This window comes from Lolium rigidum, chromosome 3 (genome assembly GCF_022539505.1).
Source record: "Lolium rigidum isolate FL_2022 chromosome 3, APGP_CSIRO_Lrig_0.1, whole genome shotgun sequence".
Taxonomy (NCBI): Eukaryota; Viridiplantae; Streptophyta; class Magnoliopsida; order Poales; family Poaceae; genus Lolium; species Lolium rigidum.
In genome coordinates, this window is record NC_061510.1 from 394,296,151 (window position 1) to 394,311,460 (window position 15,310).

A 15,310-nucleotide genomic window follows, 5' to 3' on the forward strand; every position below is an offset into this window, starting at 1 on the left:
CACTAGGAGGATCGGCAGACAAAAAGCAGCAACCACCACCGGACCCAAGCTTGCGGAGCAACCTCCAGACCTGGCTCGACGCCGCGCAAGGAGCACCGCCAAGAACCACCACCGACAACAGAAGAAGCTTGCCAACCACCCCAGCAGCCCCGGACGGTGCCTTCAGGAAAGGGAACGACATCGTGACGCCGCCACCGCCCAAGCAGGGACTAGGGTTTTCACCCTGGGCAGGGGGTTGGGTGGGGAGGAAGAAGGGATCTCAACGAAGCCTCCAAGGAGGGAATCGGCGCCGGGGGCGTCGACGACGTCGTGGCCACCGCCGGCCAGAGGTTTCCCCCGGTCCCGACCAGCCCCACCACCAACAACCCGGCCACAAACCCGCAGATCTGGCCGAGAGTTGCGAGCTTCATCGTTCGGGGGCGGAGATCTCCCCAGATCTGACGCCGCAGGCCGGCGGAGGGCCCCGAGCGTCGCACCACACGTTCGCCGCCTCCCCGCCGCCCGCACGGCCGAGGACACGGGCCCGCACCACCCACGGCCGCCGCTCGCCGCGTAGAAGACAGCGCCGTTGCCACCATCCGGAGCCGCCGCTCCGGTGTCCAAAGATCCCCACCGGGGTCACCACCAGCCGCAACCGCCCCCGGAATCCGCGGCCGAGGTCGTGGAGGAGGGATTCGCCGAGCAGCGCCCCAGCCATGGCGGCCGCCGCGCAGCAACCAGCCCCCATGCTGCTGCGCCGCGGAGCGAGGACGAGACGGGCCGAGGAAGGAATCCCCGCCGCCCCCTTCACCGGCGACGCGGCCTTCGGCCGGCGTCACCTCTGGGGGCGACAAGGAGGGGCGGAGGAGGAGGGGGGCGGGCGGCGGCGCGCTTAGGGTTTCGCCCCCTCGGTCGCCTGGAGGGGGCGACGCGAGGGGAACGATACGCGTCCTTTGTCATCTTACTCTTGTTTTCCTCCCCTATCTCAAAACACTAGCTACAATTTTGTTGTAACTTCTATCTATTCTCTTGTGTTCTTTAGATGAAAGACAGACATATTTTATTTGTATCGATTATGGTGGTGCATTCAACGATTTTTATAGGCATTAGGACATGGAAGCATGCTTTGCGCCTTAGCTACCTACCATTGTGTACCGTGAGACACTAATGCATGCAAGTATTCACGATAGAGTAAAAGAAAAGCAATGCATGGAAGTGACGTGAATATAACCGTCACTACTTAATCGAGATACATTCTATAGAACGTCCAATGGATAGTTCTAGTGTTGCCCCCCTAACTGTAAAATAACAGTACTTTTAATAGTGCATGGTGTATTTTATACATGCTAGACTCGCTCTTACCTAGTGAAAAACAACTTCCATGGATGGCTAAGTCCTTTTTTTTATGTCGGAGGGATCACGACGGCTTTATTCAGCAACAATGTTTGAAATAATAAAATTTGGATTTAGGTGCAAGGCAGGCCACGATGAGGATGGCGCCATAGGCGCTGGCGTAACGCTCCTTCTTGAAGGCCTCGTCTAGGTACGTACCTCCCGCACTTCTCTCCTCTGCGTGGGCGAAAGCCTCGGGTTTCCTTGCAGACGGCGGCGGTGTTGCGACGTCGGTCCCCTTCTTAAAGGGCGCCGTCTTGGGAACTGCATAGGTGGGGTTTTGAGCAATGGCGGCTGGAGGTGGCCATGGCGACTTGCTCTGATCGGTGAAGCCTTCTCCCCATGTTTACTGTCAGGTGCCTGGTTTGATACTTTGTCGCTCCATTAGCCCTTCTTGTCGGTGGTCGACGCCCTGAGCCTGGGTGAAAGGGGAAATGGCTCCCCTTGACGGCAGCAGCGACACTGGGCAGGCGAGCGGCCATGCCATGATGGTATGTTCATCCATGGGATAGGCTACGCCCTCTTCCGTTGTTTCTTCTCCGGTGCATCTTCTTCCTGCAGCTTCGGTCTGATGTTGTGGTTGTTCCTGCGATGGTGGTGGTCTCGGTGAAGCTCCCCGATGTCTCTGGTGGTGTCTCCTTTGTTAATCTAGCTCTCCTTGTTCCTCGTGTTATAGGGGGAACTCCTTCGCCCGCCAACGGTACGGTGTCCTTCGATCCAGGGCGAGGAACAAGAGGTCTCTTTCTGGAGGTGGAGACGGTGGAGTTTCGATCTAGTTTTTTTCCATTGAGCGCGGACGAATACACGTTCCGGAAGCCTCCCCAATCTCTTGATGCCTTCTTGGTGATGTCCTTGACGTCTAGTTGTGGTGTTGGCATTCCATATGGTGTTCTTTGTTTTGATCCTTAGTTTGCATTTGTTGCATTTTCCTTTGAGTTGCATGTAAGCACATTTGTATCTGCCGTTGATACGTTGCAAACGTATCTATAATTTTTGATGCTCCATGCTTGTTTTACACCAATTTATATATGTTTTGTTTACACTTCGTGCTATTTTTATACATTTTTTGGAACTAACCTATCGACAAGATGCCACAGTGATAGTTCTTATTTTCTGTTGTTTTTTGTATTTCAGAAAAGTTGTACATGAAATATTCTCGGAATTGAACGAAACAAAAGCCGAAGTTCCTATTTTACTGTCACGGAGACGGAGTCCAGAGGAGAGACGGAGAAGAGCCAGGAGGCGTCCGCACCATGCCTAGGCGCGGGCCACCCCCTGGCCGCATCTAGGGGTGGCGTGGGCCCCTCGGGCGCCCACCGACCTCGCCCTTCCGCATATATATTCATCTGTTCAGGAAAAACCTAAATACCCAAGCCTCCATCCACGAAAAGTTCCGTCTCCGCCGCCATCATCGACCCTAGCTCGGGAGGGTTCTGAAGCTCTTCTCGGCACCCCGCCGGAGAGGGAGATCATCACGGGAGGCCTCTACATCACCATGCCCGCCTCCGAAGTGATGCGTGAGTAGTTCATCTCTGGAATACGGGTCCATAGCCAGTAGCTAGATGGTTGTCTTCTCCATTTTATGCTTCATGTTTAGATCTTGTGAGCTGACTATCATGATCAAGATCATCTTTATGTAATGCTACATGTTGTGTTTGCTGGGATCTGATGAATATTGAATACTATGGTTGAGATTGATTATAGACTTGTTATATATTATTTGTGATCTTGCATGCTCTCCGTTACTAGTAGATGCTCTGGCCAAGTATGTGTTTGTGACTCCAATAGAGAATATTTATGCTCGACAGTGTGTTCATGCCTCTAGTAATCTGGGAGAGTGACAATAACTTCTAAGGTTGTAGATATGCTGTTGCTACTAGGGAGAAAACAACAATATTTTATCCAAAGATTCTATTGTTTACTTTACACACTTTAGTTAATGCAATAATCTGTTGCTTGCAACTTAATACTGAAAGAGGTGCGGAAGCTAATCGGAATGTGGATTATTAGTCATAGATGCAGTTGGATTACGGTCTATGAATCTTGTTGCAATGCCCAAATGAATCTCATAGTAATCATCTTGTCATGTATGTTCTTTATTCTGTCAATTCTCTAGCTATAATTTGTTTACCCAGCATGTTATTTATCTTTATGGAGAGACACCTCTAGTGAACTGTGGACCCAGTCCTTTTCTTTTACACTGATAAAACCATCTACTGCAAGCGTTGTTCTCTTTATTTCACTACAAACAAATATCTCTTTTCACACTATACGTCTAATCCTTAGTTTTCAGCAAAATCTGTGAGATTAACAACCTCACTGTAAGTTGGGGCAAAATATTTTGTGCAGGTTCCACGTTGTTGCTGACACCGGTAGTGCGCCCTGCCAAAGTCAGCCAGCAACACCTTCAGAAGTGATTTGTCTCTCCTACTAGTCAATTAAATTTTGGTTTTTTACCGAGGAAAAACTTGCTGCTGTGCTCGGCATACATTCCTCTTGGGGTTTCCCAACTTCTTGCCCTGCACTACATCAGCCGTTGGTGGTTTTATTAATTTAAAGTTAGGCTAAGGCCCTAACTCTAAATTTTTTTGTAGGCTCAACCAGCGACACTCTGGGCCACAGGGAGTAGATAACACAAATTCCTAGAAATAATATGTGCCTCGTCATTGTTTCTTGTGTAATTGAATATGATCAGGCTACAATTGCACGCCTCGATGGGTTTCATTGTTGTATATGTATTTATATAAGATTTGGAAAAGTTACAAACGTACACAACTCCCTAGACTAGGTCGGTTTGGAAACCGAATACAATTGTTGGTGCACTACTTGAACTCCTAGTCACCACCGTTCCGGTGGATCCTCTAACACACCCCCGCAGTCTGAACTCGAGGACAAGCCCGAATCTCGAGGAATAATGGTGTCGACAGTCCTTTGGTGAAAGTATCGGCGAACAGAGAAGACGATGGAACATACAAAACTCGAAGAGCACCAAGAGCAACCTTCTCCCGAACAAAATGTATATCAAGGTCAATATGTTTTGTCCGATGATGCTGCACAGGATTGGCAGACATGTAAACCGCAGAGATGTTATAACAATAGACAACAGTAGCAACATCCAACATCACATGATTTTATCTTCCGCACTAAATAGTGATTTGTATTGTATGTTAGGTTTCTGGAGGGTGGGGCTATTTGGAAGAATTTGAGCCTAGGTAATTTTGTGCAGATGGTTAGATGGGCAAGTGCAGTTGTTAAAGTTAAATCCCTTCGTCCTGCTGTTGAGCTATGTATGACCATTTGGTTTATTTTGTCACCATTTTCGTGAAAGCTAAACTGTACTTTGTCACCATTTGGTATATTCTTAAGGTTGCCCATGATGACAGATCAAAGATATTGAGTTTGTATTGGTGTTATAGATATGTTTTTTTGTTCAGCACTTCTACTTTGCTTGCATTATAAAAATAATAAATAATCAGAAAGCATACGACGTCTGCACAGACTGAACCACACAACTCTCATGTGTAAACCACACCAGCTACCTTTTTAGACTTAGGGCATCTCCAACGGGACGACGCAAATGAACGTTGCGCGATCGTTTGCGTTTGCACGAACTGAAAATACGCATGCACCCTGCTCCAGCGGGGCGACGCATCGTGTCCGAGCTGTCCACGGAGATGCAAACGCAAATATGCGGCACGTTTGCATCTCCGTGGACGCTGCACGGTCGCGTCGAGCGTCCGCTCACTTTTCCCACGGGCCCGCCTGGGCCCTGGCATGAGCCGACGCGAATTAAAGCAGAGCAACTGTCGTGGAGGGCAACTGCCGGAGCGGCATCCGTGCCAATCGACGCGCCAACCGCCGGAATGGAGCGCCGAACCACCGCGGAAGAGCAACCGCAAACCTCTTCGTTATACGCGCCGCCATTAATCCCCGCTGAATAAAACCCCTGCGCCTGCTCTACCGGCTGCCATTTGTAATGTCCCAGGTTTAGAGACGATCGAGGGGTAGATTTTAGAAAGGGATGTGCATTGCATTGTAATTTACGGGGAAATTTCGCGCTTTTAAACAAAAACTGCATCGAAGGGGGACAAGTTTCTCTCTCGACACCTTACAGGGTTAGGGTTTCGAGAGTGCGACAAACTTGCTCTTATCTAACTAAACTAGGGTTTTGAGAAGAGAGGGGAGAGTTTGCATCACAACTTAAGTTGTATGATTGAATTCAAACCTAAGTTGAATTTGAATTTCAAATTCAAACATCAAATAAATATCTCATAAATTCAATTGTGAGGAAATTCATTAAGTAAATTATAAATAATAAACAATATGAACAATTAAAATAAAGTAAAGCTCATTAGAGAAAACTTTGAGCTTTATTGATAATCACACATTATACATTGTCAATTACAATATTCAGAATTGAAATAAAGGAATTATTACAACACATTACACAAATTGGGATAAATAGAAAAAGAAGATAAAAGAAAAGTACAAGTATGAATCTATCCTAAATACTACAATGTGAATATCATCTAATCTTGAGCTTGAAGATCATCTTGTCCATTTGATCATCATTTTGAACCTGCACATAAACACAACAAACACAAGTTATGCCAAGTGGCATAGCCACTTGGCAGGTTAGAAATAAAATGAAAGTTGAGAGGATATGACCAAAGCTGCCGAGCTGATCCTCTCACAGCCAAGTGCAAAGTATCAGGAACACACACACACACACACAGGCAGCTCACACTGCATGTGTGCATGCTCACCAGCACACTCACACAGGGGGAGTCACCAACACATGCCAGGCTAAGCTGTCGAGCAGGGAAGCAAAGGCCAGCCATATATAAGCTTTTCACAGCCAAAACCCTAGCTATTTGCTTCATCCATCGACAAGCAACAGGGTAAGTCACCAAGAACACCAAGAACAGCTAGAACAAGGAGAACAACCAGTGTCGTTCAACCTGTCCAAACTCACCACCGAACCAAACCAAGAATCACAAGCCACAAGGAGGAGCAGGGGCAAGTCAAGCAAATCACCAGAAGCAAAACCTCTACACCAACACACTATTTCTAGGAGCTGGAGTGAGGTATACCAAGCATCATGGACAAACCAGATGGCTTTGTTCATATATAAGCATATGCATCAAGCACACATGATCAACAGGGTGTGATACCCAAGATTGTGTCATCATCTGGTTATTAAACCCTATGGTGCAAGTAAGAGCAGAAAGGCCACCGGTCAATCATCAAAAGAGAACAACGAGATATGACAATAATTGCATAACCGAAGAAATCCAGCAAGAGATGAGAGCATAAGTCAGCCCGAGCTTACACACACTTAGCACCTACAGCCTAATTGACCATCGGACCTAGACAGAATCACGTCCGTTTGATTTCAACATCAAGAGCCACCGGCAATCCAATAAATGGATCACCCGTGAAAACAATTGGTAAGCAACAAGCAAGCCAACAAATAGGGGAGCTACCCTAGGGCAGCACATGATTACTGCCAGGGTCACCTCAAACCCTAGATCAACCACACCAACAAGCCAAATACATATATCATCACCCTGATTGGGTTCAAAGAAGGGCTAGGGTTCCCAACCACTGTGGGCATCCATCTAGCCTAATCCAACCAATTATGATGATCATCACTGTATAGTTCACATCAATTATCCACTTCATCAATTAAAGCAACATAGATAATTGAGATTAACAAGTAAATCATAAAACAGACACATGCTAATGATCCAGTGGATCACTGCAAGTGTCAGCTGATGCTTGAGCAAGCACTTGCACTGATCTGTGTCACACAGACACTAGGAAAAGCCTCAGTGAGGTTGGAATAGCAGTCCAGTATCAAGCATCTGATGATCAATTGATCATCAGGGCTTGACAGAGCATGAAAATACATGCTAGAGCCAAGCCTAGCATCAACCATAGATCATATGAATTAAACAGATCACGAGATCATGAACAATTGCATCACGGACAAGCAAATACATGATTTACAATTGTAACCAGAAGCACACCAACAAGATGTGGAGTTAATTAGCCAATGCACAAACTAAACAGAGCCTTACAGTGAAGCAAAGCCTAAGAGCACTACAGAGATAGCATTGGTTCTTGCAAATTTACAAGAATTTACACACAACCATCTAGCCAGGGCAAGATAACTGAATACACTTGATAGTCTAACAAGAGTAGTAACAAGAACAGAGGCACGGAGAGAGATTCAAGCTAGAAATGCATAGCAGCAGAGCTACACATGGCAACATCACAAGCAGTGGTATGGCCATTGAAGCCATGGCCAGGACCAGCAGTTACACAGCAGCAGCATAGCAGCAGCACCACAACAGCACAGTCACACAGCATAGCAGCATGCGCACAAGCTAGCAAGCCGCAGCAGCGCATCGGCACGGCCAACATCTCCACATGGGGGATGAGGCCAGTGGTCGAGCCAGACGAAAGGGAGAAGAGAACAGGAGAGGAGGATGAACTAGCAGTAGAGAAGGAAGAAGGAAGAGGATGGCGGCGCACATACCTGGAGCGGAGCACCATAGCGTGCCACGGCGGCACGGGCCACCACGGCAGCGCCAAGCCGCGCCTGGCCTGACGTCGCCGAGCGCGAGCGCCCCAGCACCGCCACAGCACCAGGAGCATCGGCGGCGAGGAGATCGCCATGGATCCCCACAGCAGGCGAGCAGAGGCGACGAGGGCGAGCGAACAAGGACGCCAGCGTCAGATCGACGCGGACCACCGTGTCCGCCGTCGAAAGGCGGATCAGATCCACTTGATCTCGCCGGCGGCGACCGCCGGAGTTGGTCGGATTAATTCGGCGACGGCGGCGGCGACCACGGATCGCCAGAGCGACGGGAGAGGGATAGGGTTTGGTCGCGCGTGAGAGGAAGAGAGTGGGAATGGAGCTGGTCGAGCCGGACCGGGCCGGTCGGTTCGATCTAACCGCCGGGCCACCCCGACAGTGGGCCCGTGGGCATTATAGTCATTTCACAAAATGAATTAAAACGAAACTTTGAAATTACATAAGAAATGTTTAAAAGCTCTAAAAAAATAATTAAAAATATGAAAATAGATCAGCATAAAATTCTCTATCATAATAAAATACAAAAGAGAATTTTTGAAGACAATTAAGAATAAGTCTTCATTTGATGATTTAAATAATCATTTAAATCATACATAAAATTTTCAATAATAAAAATAAGTCCATTAATGAATTGGGACTTCAAAAACACCTTGACAACATTTCAAGGTTGTATTTACACTAAATATAGTATCTCCAAATTATTCTTAGTAATAACTTCTTACATGAAATAATAACGACATCGGAAGGGGGGAAAACAAACCCTAAAACTGGAACCATGCATAATTGCTTCTTTAACCATTGCCCTTATCGGACAATGATGCTAAACTTTGCAGTGTTCAGGCAAGTTCATCACTTGCTCATGTCATTCGAGTATTTCTATCAAATTACTTGCAAAGTATTATGGTTATCACTATTGCATAAAAACCAAAACCACTACTTTCATAACTATGAATATGACTATGTGGTGGGCAATGGAACCATGGATTGTGTTGATATGGTGGAGGTTCCATTGCAAGGGTTAATATCCATCTAGGATTAAACAACAAATGTCGCCAGTGATTCTTGTGCCGTAATAACCGTGTTAGCCATAAGATCCGGAGTGGGACGGAGTAGTCAAAAGTGTTTCCACCTCTCGTTCATCAACGGATGCGCTTACCGTAGCAGTTGTGTCTTGCGGAGCAACTTGAGGGTGGGGAGCCCCTTCTAATTCCCCACGGTATAGCAGTGGCTTACCGTAGCGGTTGCGGCTTGCGGAACAACTTGAGGGTGGGGATCCCCTTCTAATTCCCCACGGTAATGTGGTCTATGATGGGTTGCAGCTACCGGCGAAGGAGTTTGGTTAACGAGTCCCAAACCGTTGTCGTGGTCGGGGTCCATCCTTAATTGGTGTAAGAGGACCGACGAGGACCCATGGTCGGGGTATGCAACAAAGGGTGGGTGTTCGAGGTAGCGGAGGAACATGATTGGCTAGACCTTATACCGGGCCTCACACCGAAGGAAGTGTGGACGGGAAAGCTGCCCGGTTGGCACCAAGGTTAAGATCTCTTATGGGTAAAGCAACACACCTCTGCAGAGTGTAAAGAACCGTGACTCGTCACTCCCTGTTCCGGAATAAGGAACGCGAACGCGGCCGGAAAGGAGCTCCATGAAGTTCTAGTAAACCGGTGAAGGCCGACGGACATAGCTCTTTGAAATAAAAGCAATCTCTTGAAGAAATGTTTACCAAAACTTGCATTGGTATTAGACTTTCCGGTCTAATATCGTAGATAGTGCATTAAACACCTCTTATCTATAATGAACTTGTTGAGTACGCTCGTACTCATACCACTCTTAAATCCCATGCTTAGATTGTCTGAATCATCTGGAGGAGGACTACGACAACAATGAAGGAGCCGAGATCATCGGCTATGAAGAACCAGACCTCTCTGGAGGTATTGAGGGCGTAGACTACCTCATCGTCTACGGAACCGGGGAGGCTTCCGGAGGAGATCAAGCCTAGAGACATCCAGTAGTAGTAGTAACCGAGCAGCCCGAACTCTTAGTATTTAGCTGCTCGAGGCAATAAATGTATAGTTTAATGAGACTCTTATGTTGTAAGCTAAGTTGGGTTCACCTCGAACCCAGGAGTATCCCTCTTAGGACCCAAGAGGAGCTCCACGACAATATATGTTTGATGCTTGTAATAATAAGTGAATGAGTTATGGACCCTGCTATGTTTTATTGTACTACTCTGAGGGATGTAATATTTGCGGAATGGTACTTCGTGAATGTTATATCGACGACTGGCATACTACAACATGCAGTGGTATGCAGGGTCACCACAGCTTGGTATCGAGCAAAAGCTTTGACCTTAGGTTGGAACCTAGTAAATGGGACCGAACGTTAGGAGTCAAATAGGATTAGTAAAGAATTCTCTAAAAAAATATGGTATATATTCACTTGAGAATACAACAATCATATCTTTTAGTGCGATAATTCTTTATTATCTCTATTATGATGCATTATTATTAATCTCATAATCTTTCTATTTCTACAGCCAACATGGCAAGTTCACGTCCCGGACGAAACGTGAAGGTGATGGATTCCATACTGAGTGAATACGAAGGAGGACTTGCGGATATTCTACGAGCCATGTTACTTGAGTTTGGGTGTGATCCCCAGATTCAAGTAAAGAAATACATGTACTATGATGGTACTCGTATTGGCCAAATGTAGGGTAGGGCTACGACTTCCCGAATCTTTGGGAATGAGCGTAGTAATGCCAGCAGGGGAAGCCCGAACTATGAACACAGCCTACCATATAGCCGTTATGAGAGCCATAACCGATATTCGGGAGCATAAGACGAAAGAGCTTATGGGTTCCGAATTCACACACATTCCTCATATGGAGGAGGACGATGATCCCATGCTGAACCATTTCAAATATGCCAAAAGCAAACCAGCCGAAGCAACAAAATATATGGACAATAGCCGCAACTTCATATCATTACTCTTTCGGTTGAACCGTCATTTGACGGGAGCAATTGATACAATGCTAGAGGAGTTTATCGAACCCAAGGAGGAGACTAAGGGGAAGGAACCTATGGAGAATGAGGTGCACACACCGGTCTACTCAGCTGGTGATTATATCAAGTATAGATCCTTTTGAGCGTGAAGCTACACCTGTTACACCTGGGAACTATCTGGGAAGTTCCTATGGGGGATATGAGGGTGGAGAGGAATCCGGGAACAATCAGCGTTCCGTGACTCCGATAGAAAACTCCACGGGTTGGCGTTGGGGGTCTGATACGGGAACTCATAGTACCACATCGTATTATGATGGGGAGATGAATGAAGATGCCACGACCCAGCACCAGAGTTATCCGTGGAATGAGGAGGAAGTTGGAGGGTATCCGACACGAGGTTGAGTCGGATACGAATGTAGGAAATACCTATGGTGTAGGTACAGGGGAGTACACCCGATGGGTGGACTACGATGCACCGAATGATCGGTTTGTGAACACCGATTTCTCCCTAGGATCATCATCGGATTCCGACTACCAGCCAACGGGGAGACCTTATGTTCCGAGTTTTGTCGGGAGAACGACACGTTCGACCGGATGGAAGCCTGGAATGTATCGGGAGTGAAGATCGTCTAGAGACTACCAAGGGAAGCAAAGCTACAATACACAAGTACCACGTGTATTGTAGAGTGTAATATTTTGTAGAAATTTGTATATATACTTTAATAAGTGAGTTTGCATACTCACATCGACTTGAGTATTGTAATAAGACCACTTAAGTATGTAAATATATGGTATATGTTTTGTATGATTTGGATTTGCTTCTTGATTTCCATTGCGTGACTAGTTCTATGCACAATGTTGAGCTCAGAAAACTTGCGCATGGAGTAATTATGAGTATCATCTTGTGTTGCAAAACTAGGGGGTTATGTCGGGAGCGTTAGGAGAGGAGACCGAAGCGCAGCGCATGGAGCGCGAAGCAAAACAAAGGAAGAGGCCGACGAAGCAGCCGGAGAATCGATTTCCACCACCACCACCACCCATGACGCAACAGAATTTCGTCCAGGTACATGCGAGATGGTGGAAGAAAGACAACGTATTACGTTGGAGCAGCGAGAATAAATTCTTTCGGGAATTGCCTGCAGCAGAACAGAGTTGAGAGACCTGAGAATCAGGGAGTCACCTTAGCAGACTTCCAGAATACCAAGCCTATATCTTTTGCATACGCGCCCGAGCCAATGGACGCGGAAGATTGGCTTATGGATACTGAGCGAAAGCTCAATACCGTTGGATGTAATGACCAGGAGAAGGTCCGTTATGCTACACATATGTTGTGTGGACCCGCCGCATCATGGTGGGATAACATTGTAGCCGTTTACCCGGCGGGAAAGGTATTCACATGGGAGGAGTTCGCAAGGAAGTTCAGGGAATCCAATGTCCCTGAAAGTATTGTGGAGCTAAAGCGTCGAGAATTTGAAAATCTCGAGCAGAAGGACAAGGCAATCCTGGCTTATGTCAGGGAGTTCTCAAAGCTGTCCCGATACGCTGTTGAAGAAGTCAACACCGAGGACAAGAAAAAGAAGAGGTTTCTGAAGGGGTTAAGTCCCCAGTTCAAGGTACAGCTCCGTATGATGAGAGCAACGGAGTTTCAAGAGTTGGTGGATGCCGCCATCACTCTGGAAGATGATTTTAAACAACTGCAGGAGGAGAAAAGGAAAAAGGCCAAGTTTGAGCCTAAGAGGTTTGTTAGTAACAAGCCCAATACCAGCTTGAGTTTCAAGCCAAGATACAAAAACAACAACAACAACAACAACAACAACAACAACAACAACAACAACAACAACAGCAACTACTACGGTAGTAGGAGGAACCAAGCGTTTCAGACTGCAAACCAGATTGTCTGTCGCATTTGTGGATTCCGAGGTCATACCTCGAAGGATTGTAAGAAGCCAAAGATTATATGCTTTGGTTGTCGCCAGAGGGGCACATGCTGAAGGACTGCCCCAAGAGAAACACTGGAGGAGGTCAATCTGGAGGAGGAGGAAGTCGAGGAGGAAACACCGGAGGGAACTGGAAGAATAAGAAGCCCTTCGGCAAGCTGAACAGCACCAGTCTGGAGGAGGTGGTCAACTCCGATCAGGCGGTGATAGGTACGCTCCAGATACTCACTCATCCTGGCAAAGTACTTTTTGATACCGGTGCAACTACATCATTCATTTCTCAACAATTCATCATCAAACATGGGATTAGTTGCACTAAGTTAGATACACCCATAACCATACTTTCACGGGGGAACGATAGTAGTAACCCATACCAAACAAAAACAAGTCATCATGATCAATAAGTGCGCGTTTGACGCGGACCTGTTCATCTTACCGATGAAGGACATTGATGTCATTCTTGGTATGAACTCGGTTGGAAGCTAATGGAGCATTGATCGATCGTGTGAACAAGACGGTATCGTTGAAAAGCCCCGATGGAAGTAGAATGATTTACCAAGGAGACAAACATACCCAGATCGAAGTTGAACTACAGCTGAACAGCATGAAGGAGGTGAAGTTAGAGGTTATACCTGTAGTGAATGAATTCCAGGATGTGTTTCCTGCGGAATTACCTGGTATGCCACCAGATAGGGAGATAGAATTCACTATCGACCTAATTCCAGGAACAGCTCCAATTGCTAAGGCACCATACAAGATGGGGCCCAAGGAGTTGAAAGAACTTAAGGAGCAATTAGATGACTTGGAACAGAAAGGATTCATACAAGAAAGTGTTTCACCATGGGGATCACCTGTGATCTTCGTAGATAAAAGGGATGGAGGAAGAAGGATGTGCGGAGACTACAGGAATCTGAACAACGTCACAATCAAGAACAAGTATCCACTACCAAGAATACAAGACCTATTTGATCAAGTTAGAGGAGCGGGAGTCTTTTCCAAGAATGATCTAAGATCCGGTTATCACCAGATAAAGATCAAGAAGGAAGACGTTCCGAAAACTGCCTTTGTTTCAAGATATGGACATCATGAATATCTTGTAGTGCCTTTTGGATTAACCAATGCCCCAGCAATTTTCATGAATCTCATGAATAAGATTTTCATGCCATGTCTAGACAAGTTCGTCATCGTATTTATCGATGATATCTTGATCTATTCCAAAGATAAAGCTGAACATGCTGAACATCTAAGGATAGTGTTGCAAACACTAAGAGAACATCAACTCTATGCCAAATTCAGCAAGTGTGAATTTTGGCTAGATCAAGTAGAATTTCTTGGTCATGTCATTAGTAAAGATGGAATCGTTGTTAACCCGAGCAAGGTAGCAGCAGTTCTAGAATGGGAAGCACCCAAGACTGTCAAAGAGATCCGAGGATTCCTAGGAATGGCAGGTTATTACCGGAGGTTCATTGAAGGATTTTCCAAAATAGCAGGACCAATGACAAAGTTGTTAAGGAAGAACACACCATTTGTGTGGTCAGATGAGTGCGAGAAGAGTTTTCAGACTCTAAAAGAGAAACTCACCACAGCACCGGTGTTAGCAGTTCCTGAAGTTGGCAAGGATTACATCGTGTACTGTGACGCATCCAAACATGGATTGGGTTGTGTACTCATGCAAGATCGGAAGGTAATATCATATGGATCGAGGCAACTCAGACCTCATGAAGTGAATTATCCAACACATGATTTAGAGCTAGCAGCAGTTGTATTTGCACTCAAAACATGGAGACATTTTCTCTATGGAGCTAAGTGTGAGCTCTATACGGATCATAAAAGCCTCAAATATTTCTTCACTCAAAAGGAACTCAACATGAGGCAGAAAAGATGGCTAGAATTAATCAAGGATTATGATTTGACCATCAATTACACTCCAGGGAAGGCCAATGTTGTAGCAGATGCCTTGAGTAGGAAGAGCACCGGCGGAGTGGAACAAGAAATATCACCGGAGTTGAGGAAGGAAATAAGTCAAACCCAAATACAACTCTGGGAGAAGGAAGCTCATGAGGGACTATCGGCTTTGCAAATAGCCGATGAGTTGAATGTTAACTCCGAAGAATGAGATAATGATGGGTCAGCTTGGATGATCCATTCATCGTGGAGGAGATGAGAAGGATAGATGAAGGAAGACCATCAGAATTTCACCGTGGAGAATCGGGATCATTATGGTTCCGTAAGAGAATTTGTGTTCCGGATATTGCTGAAATCAAGGAAGTAATACTCCGGAAGCCCATCAAACACCATACTCCATCCATCCGGGAAGTACAAAGATGTACATGGATCTAAAGGAGCTATTCGGTGGAACAACATGAAGAGAGAAATAGCACAATATGTGGCGG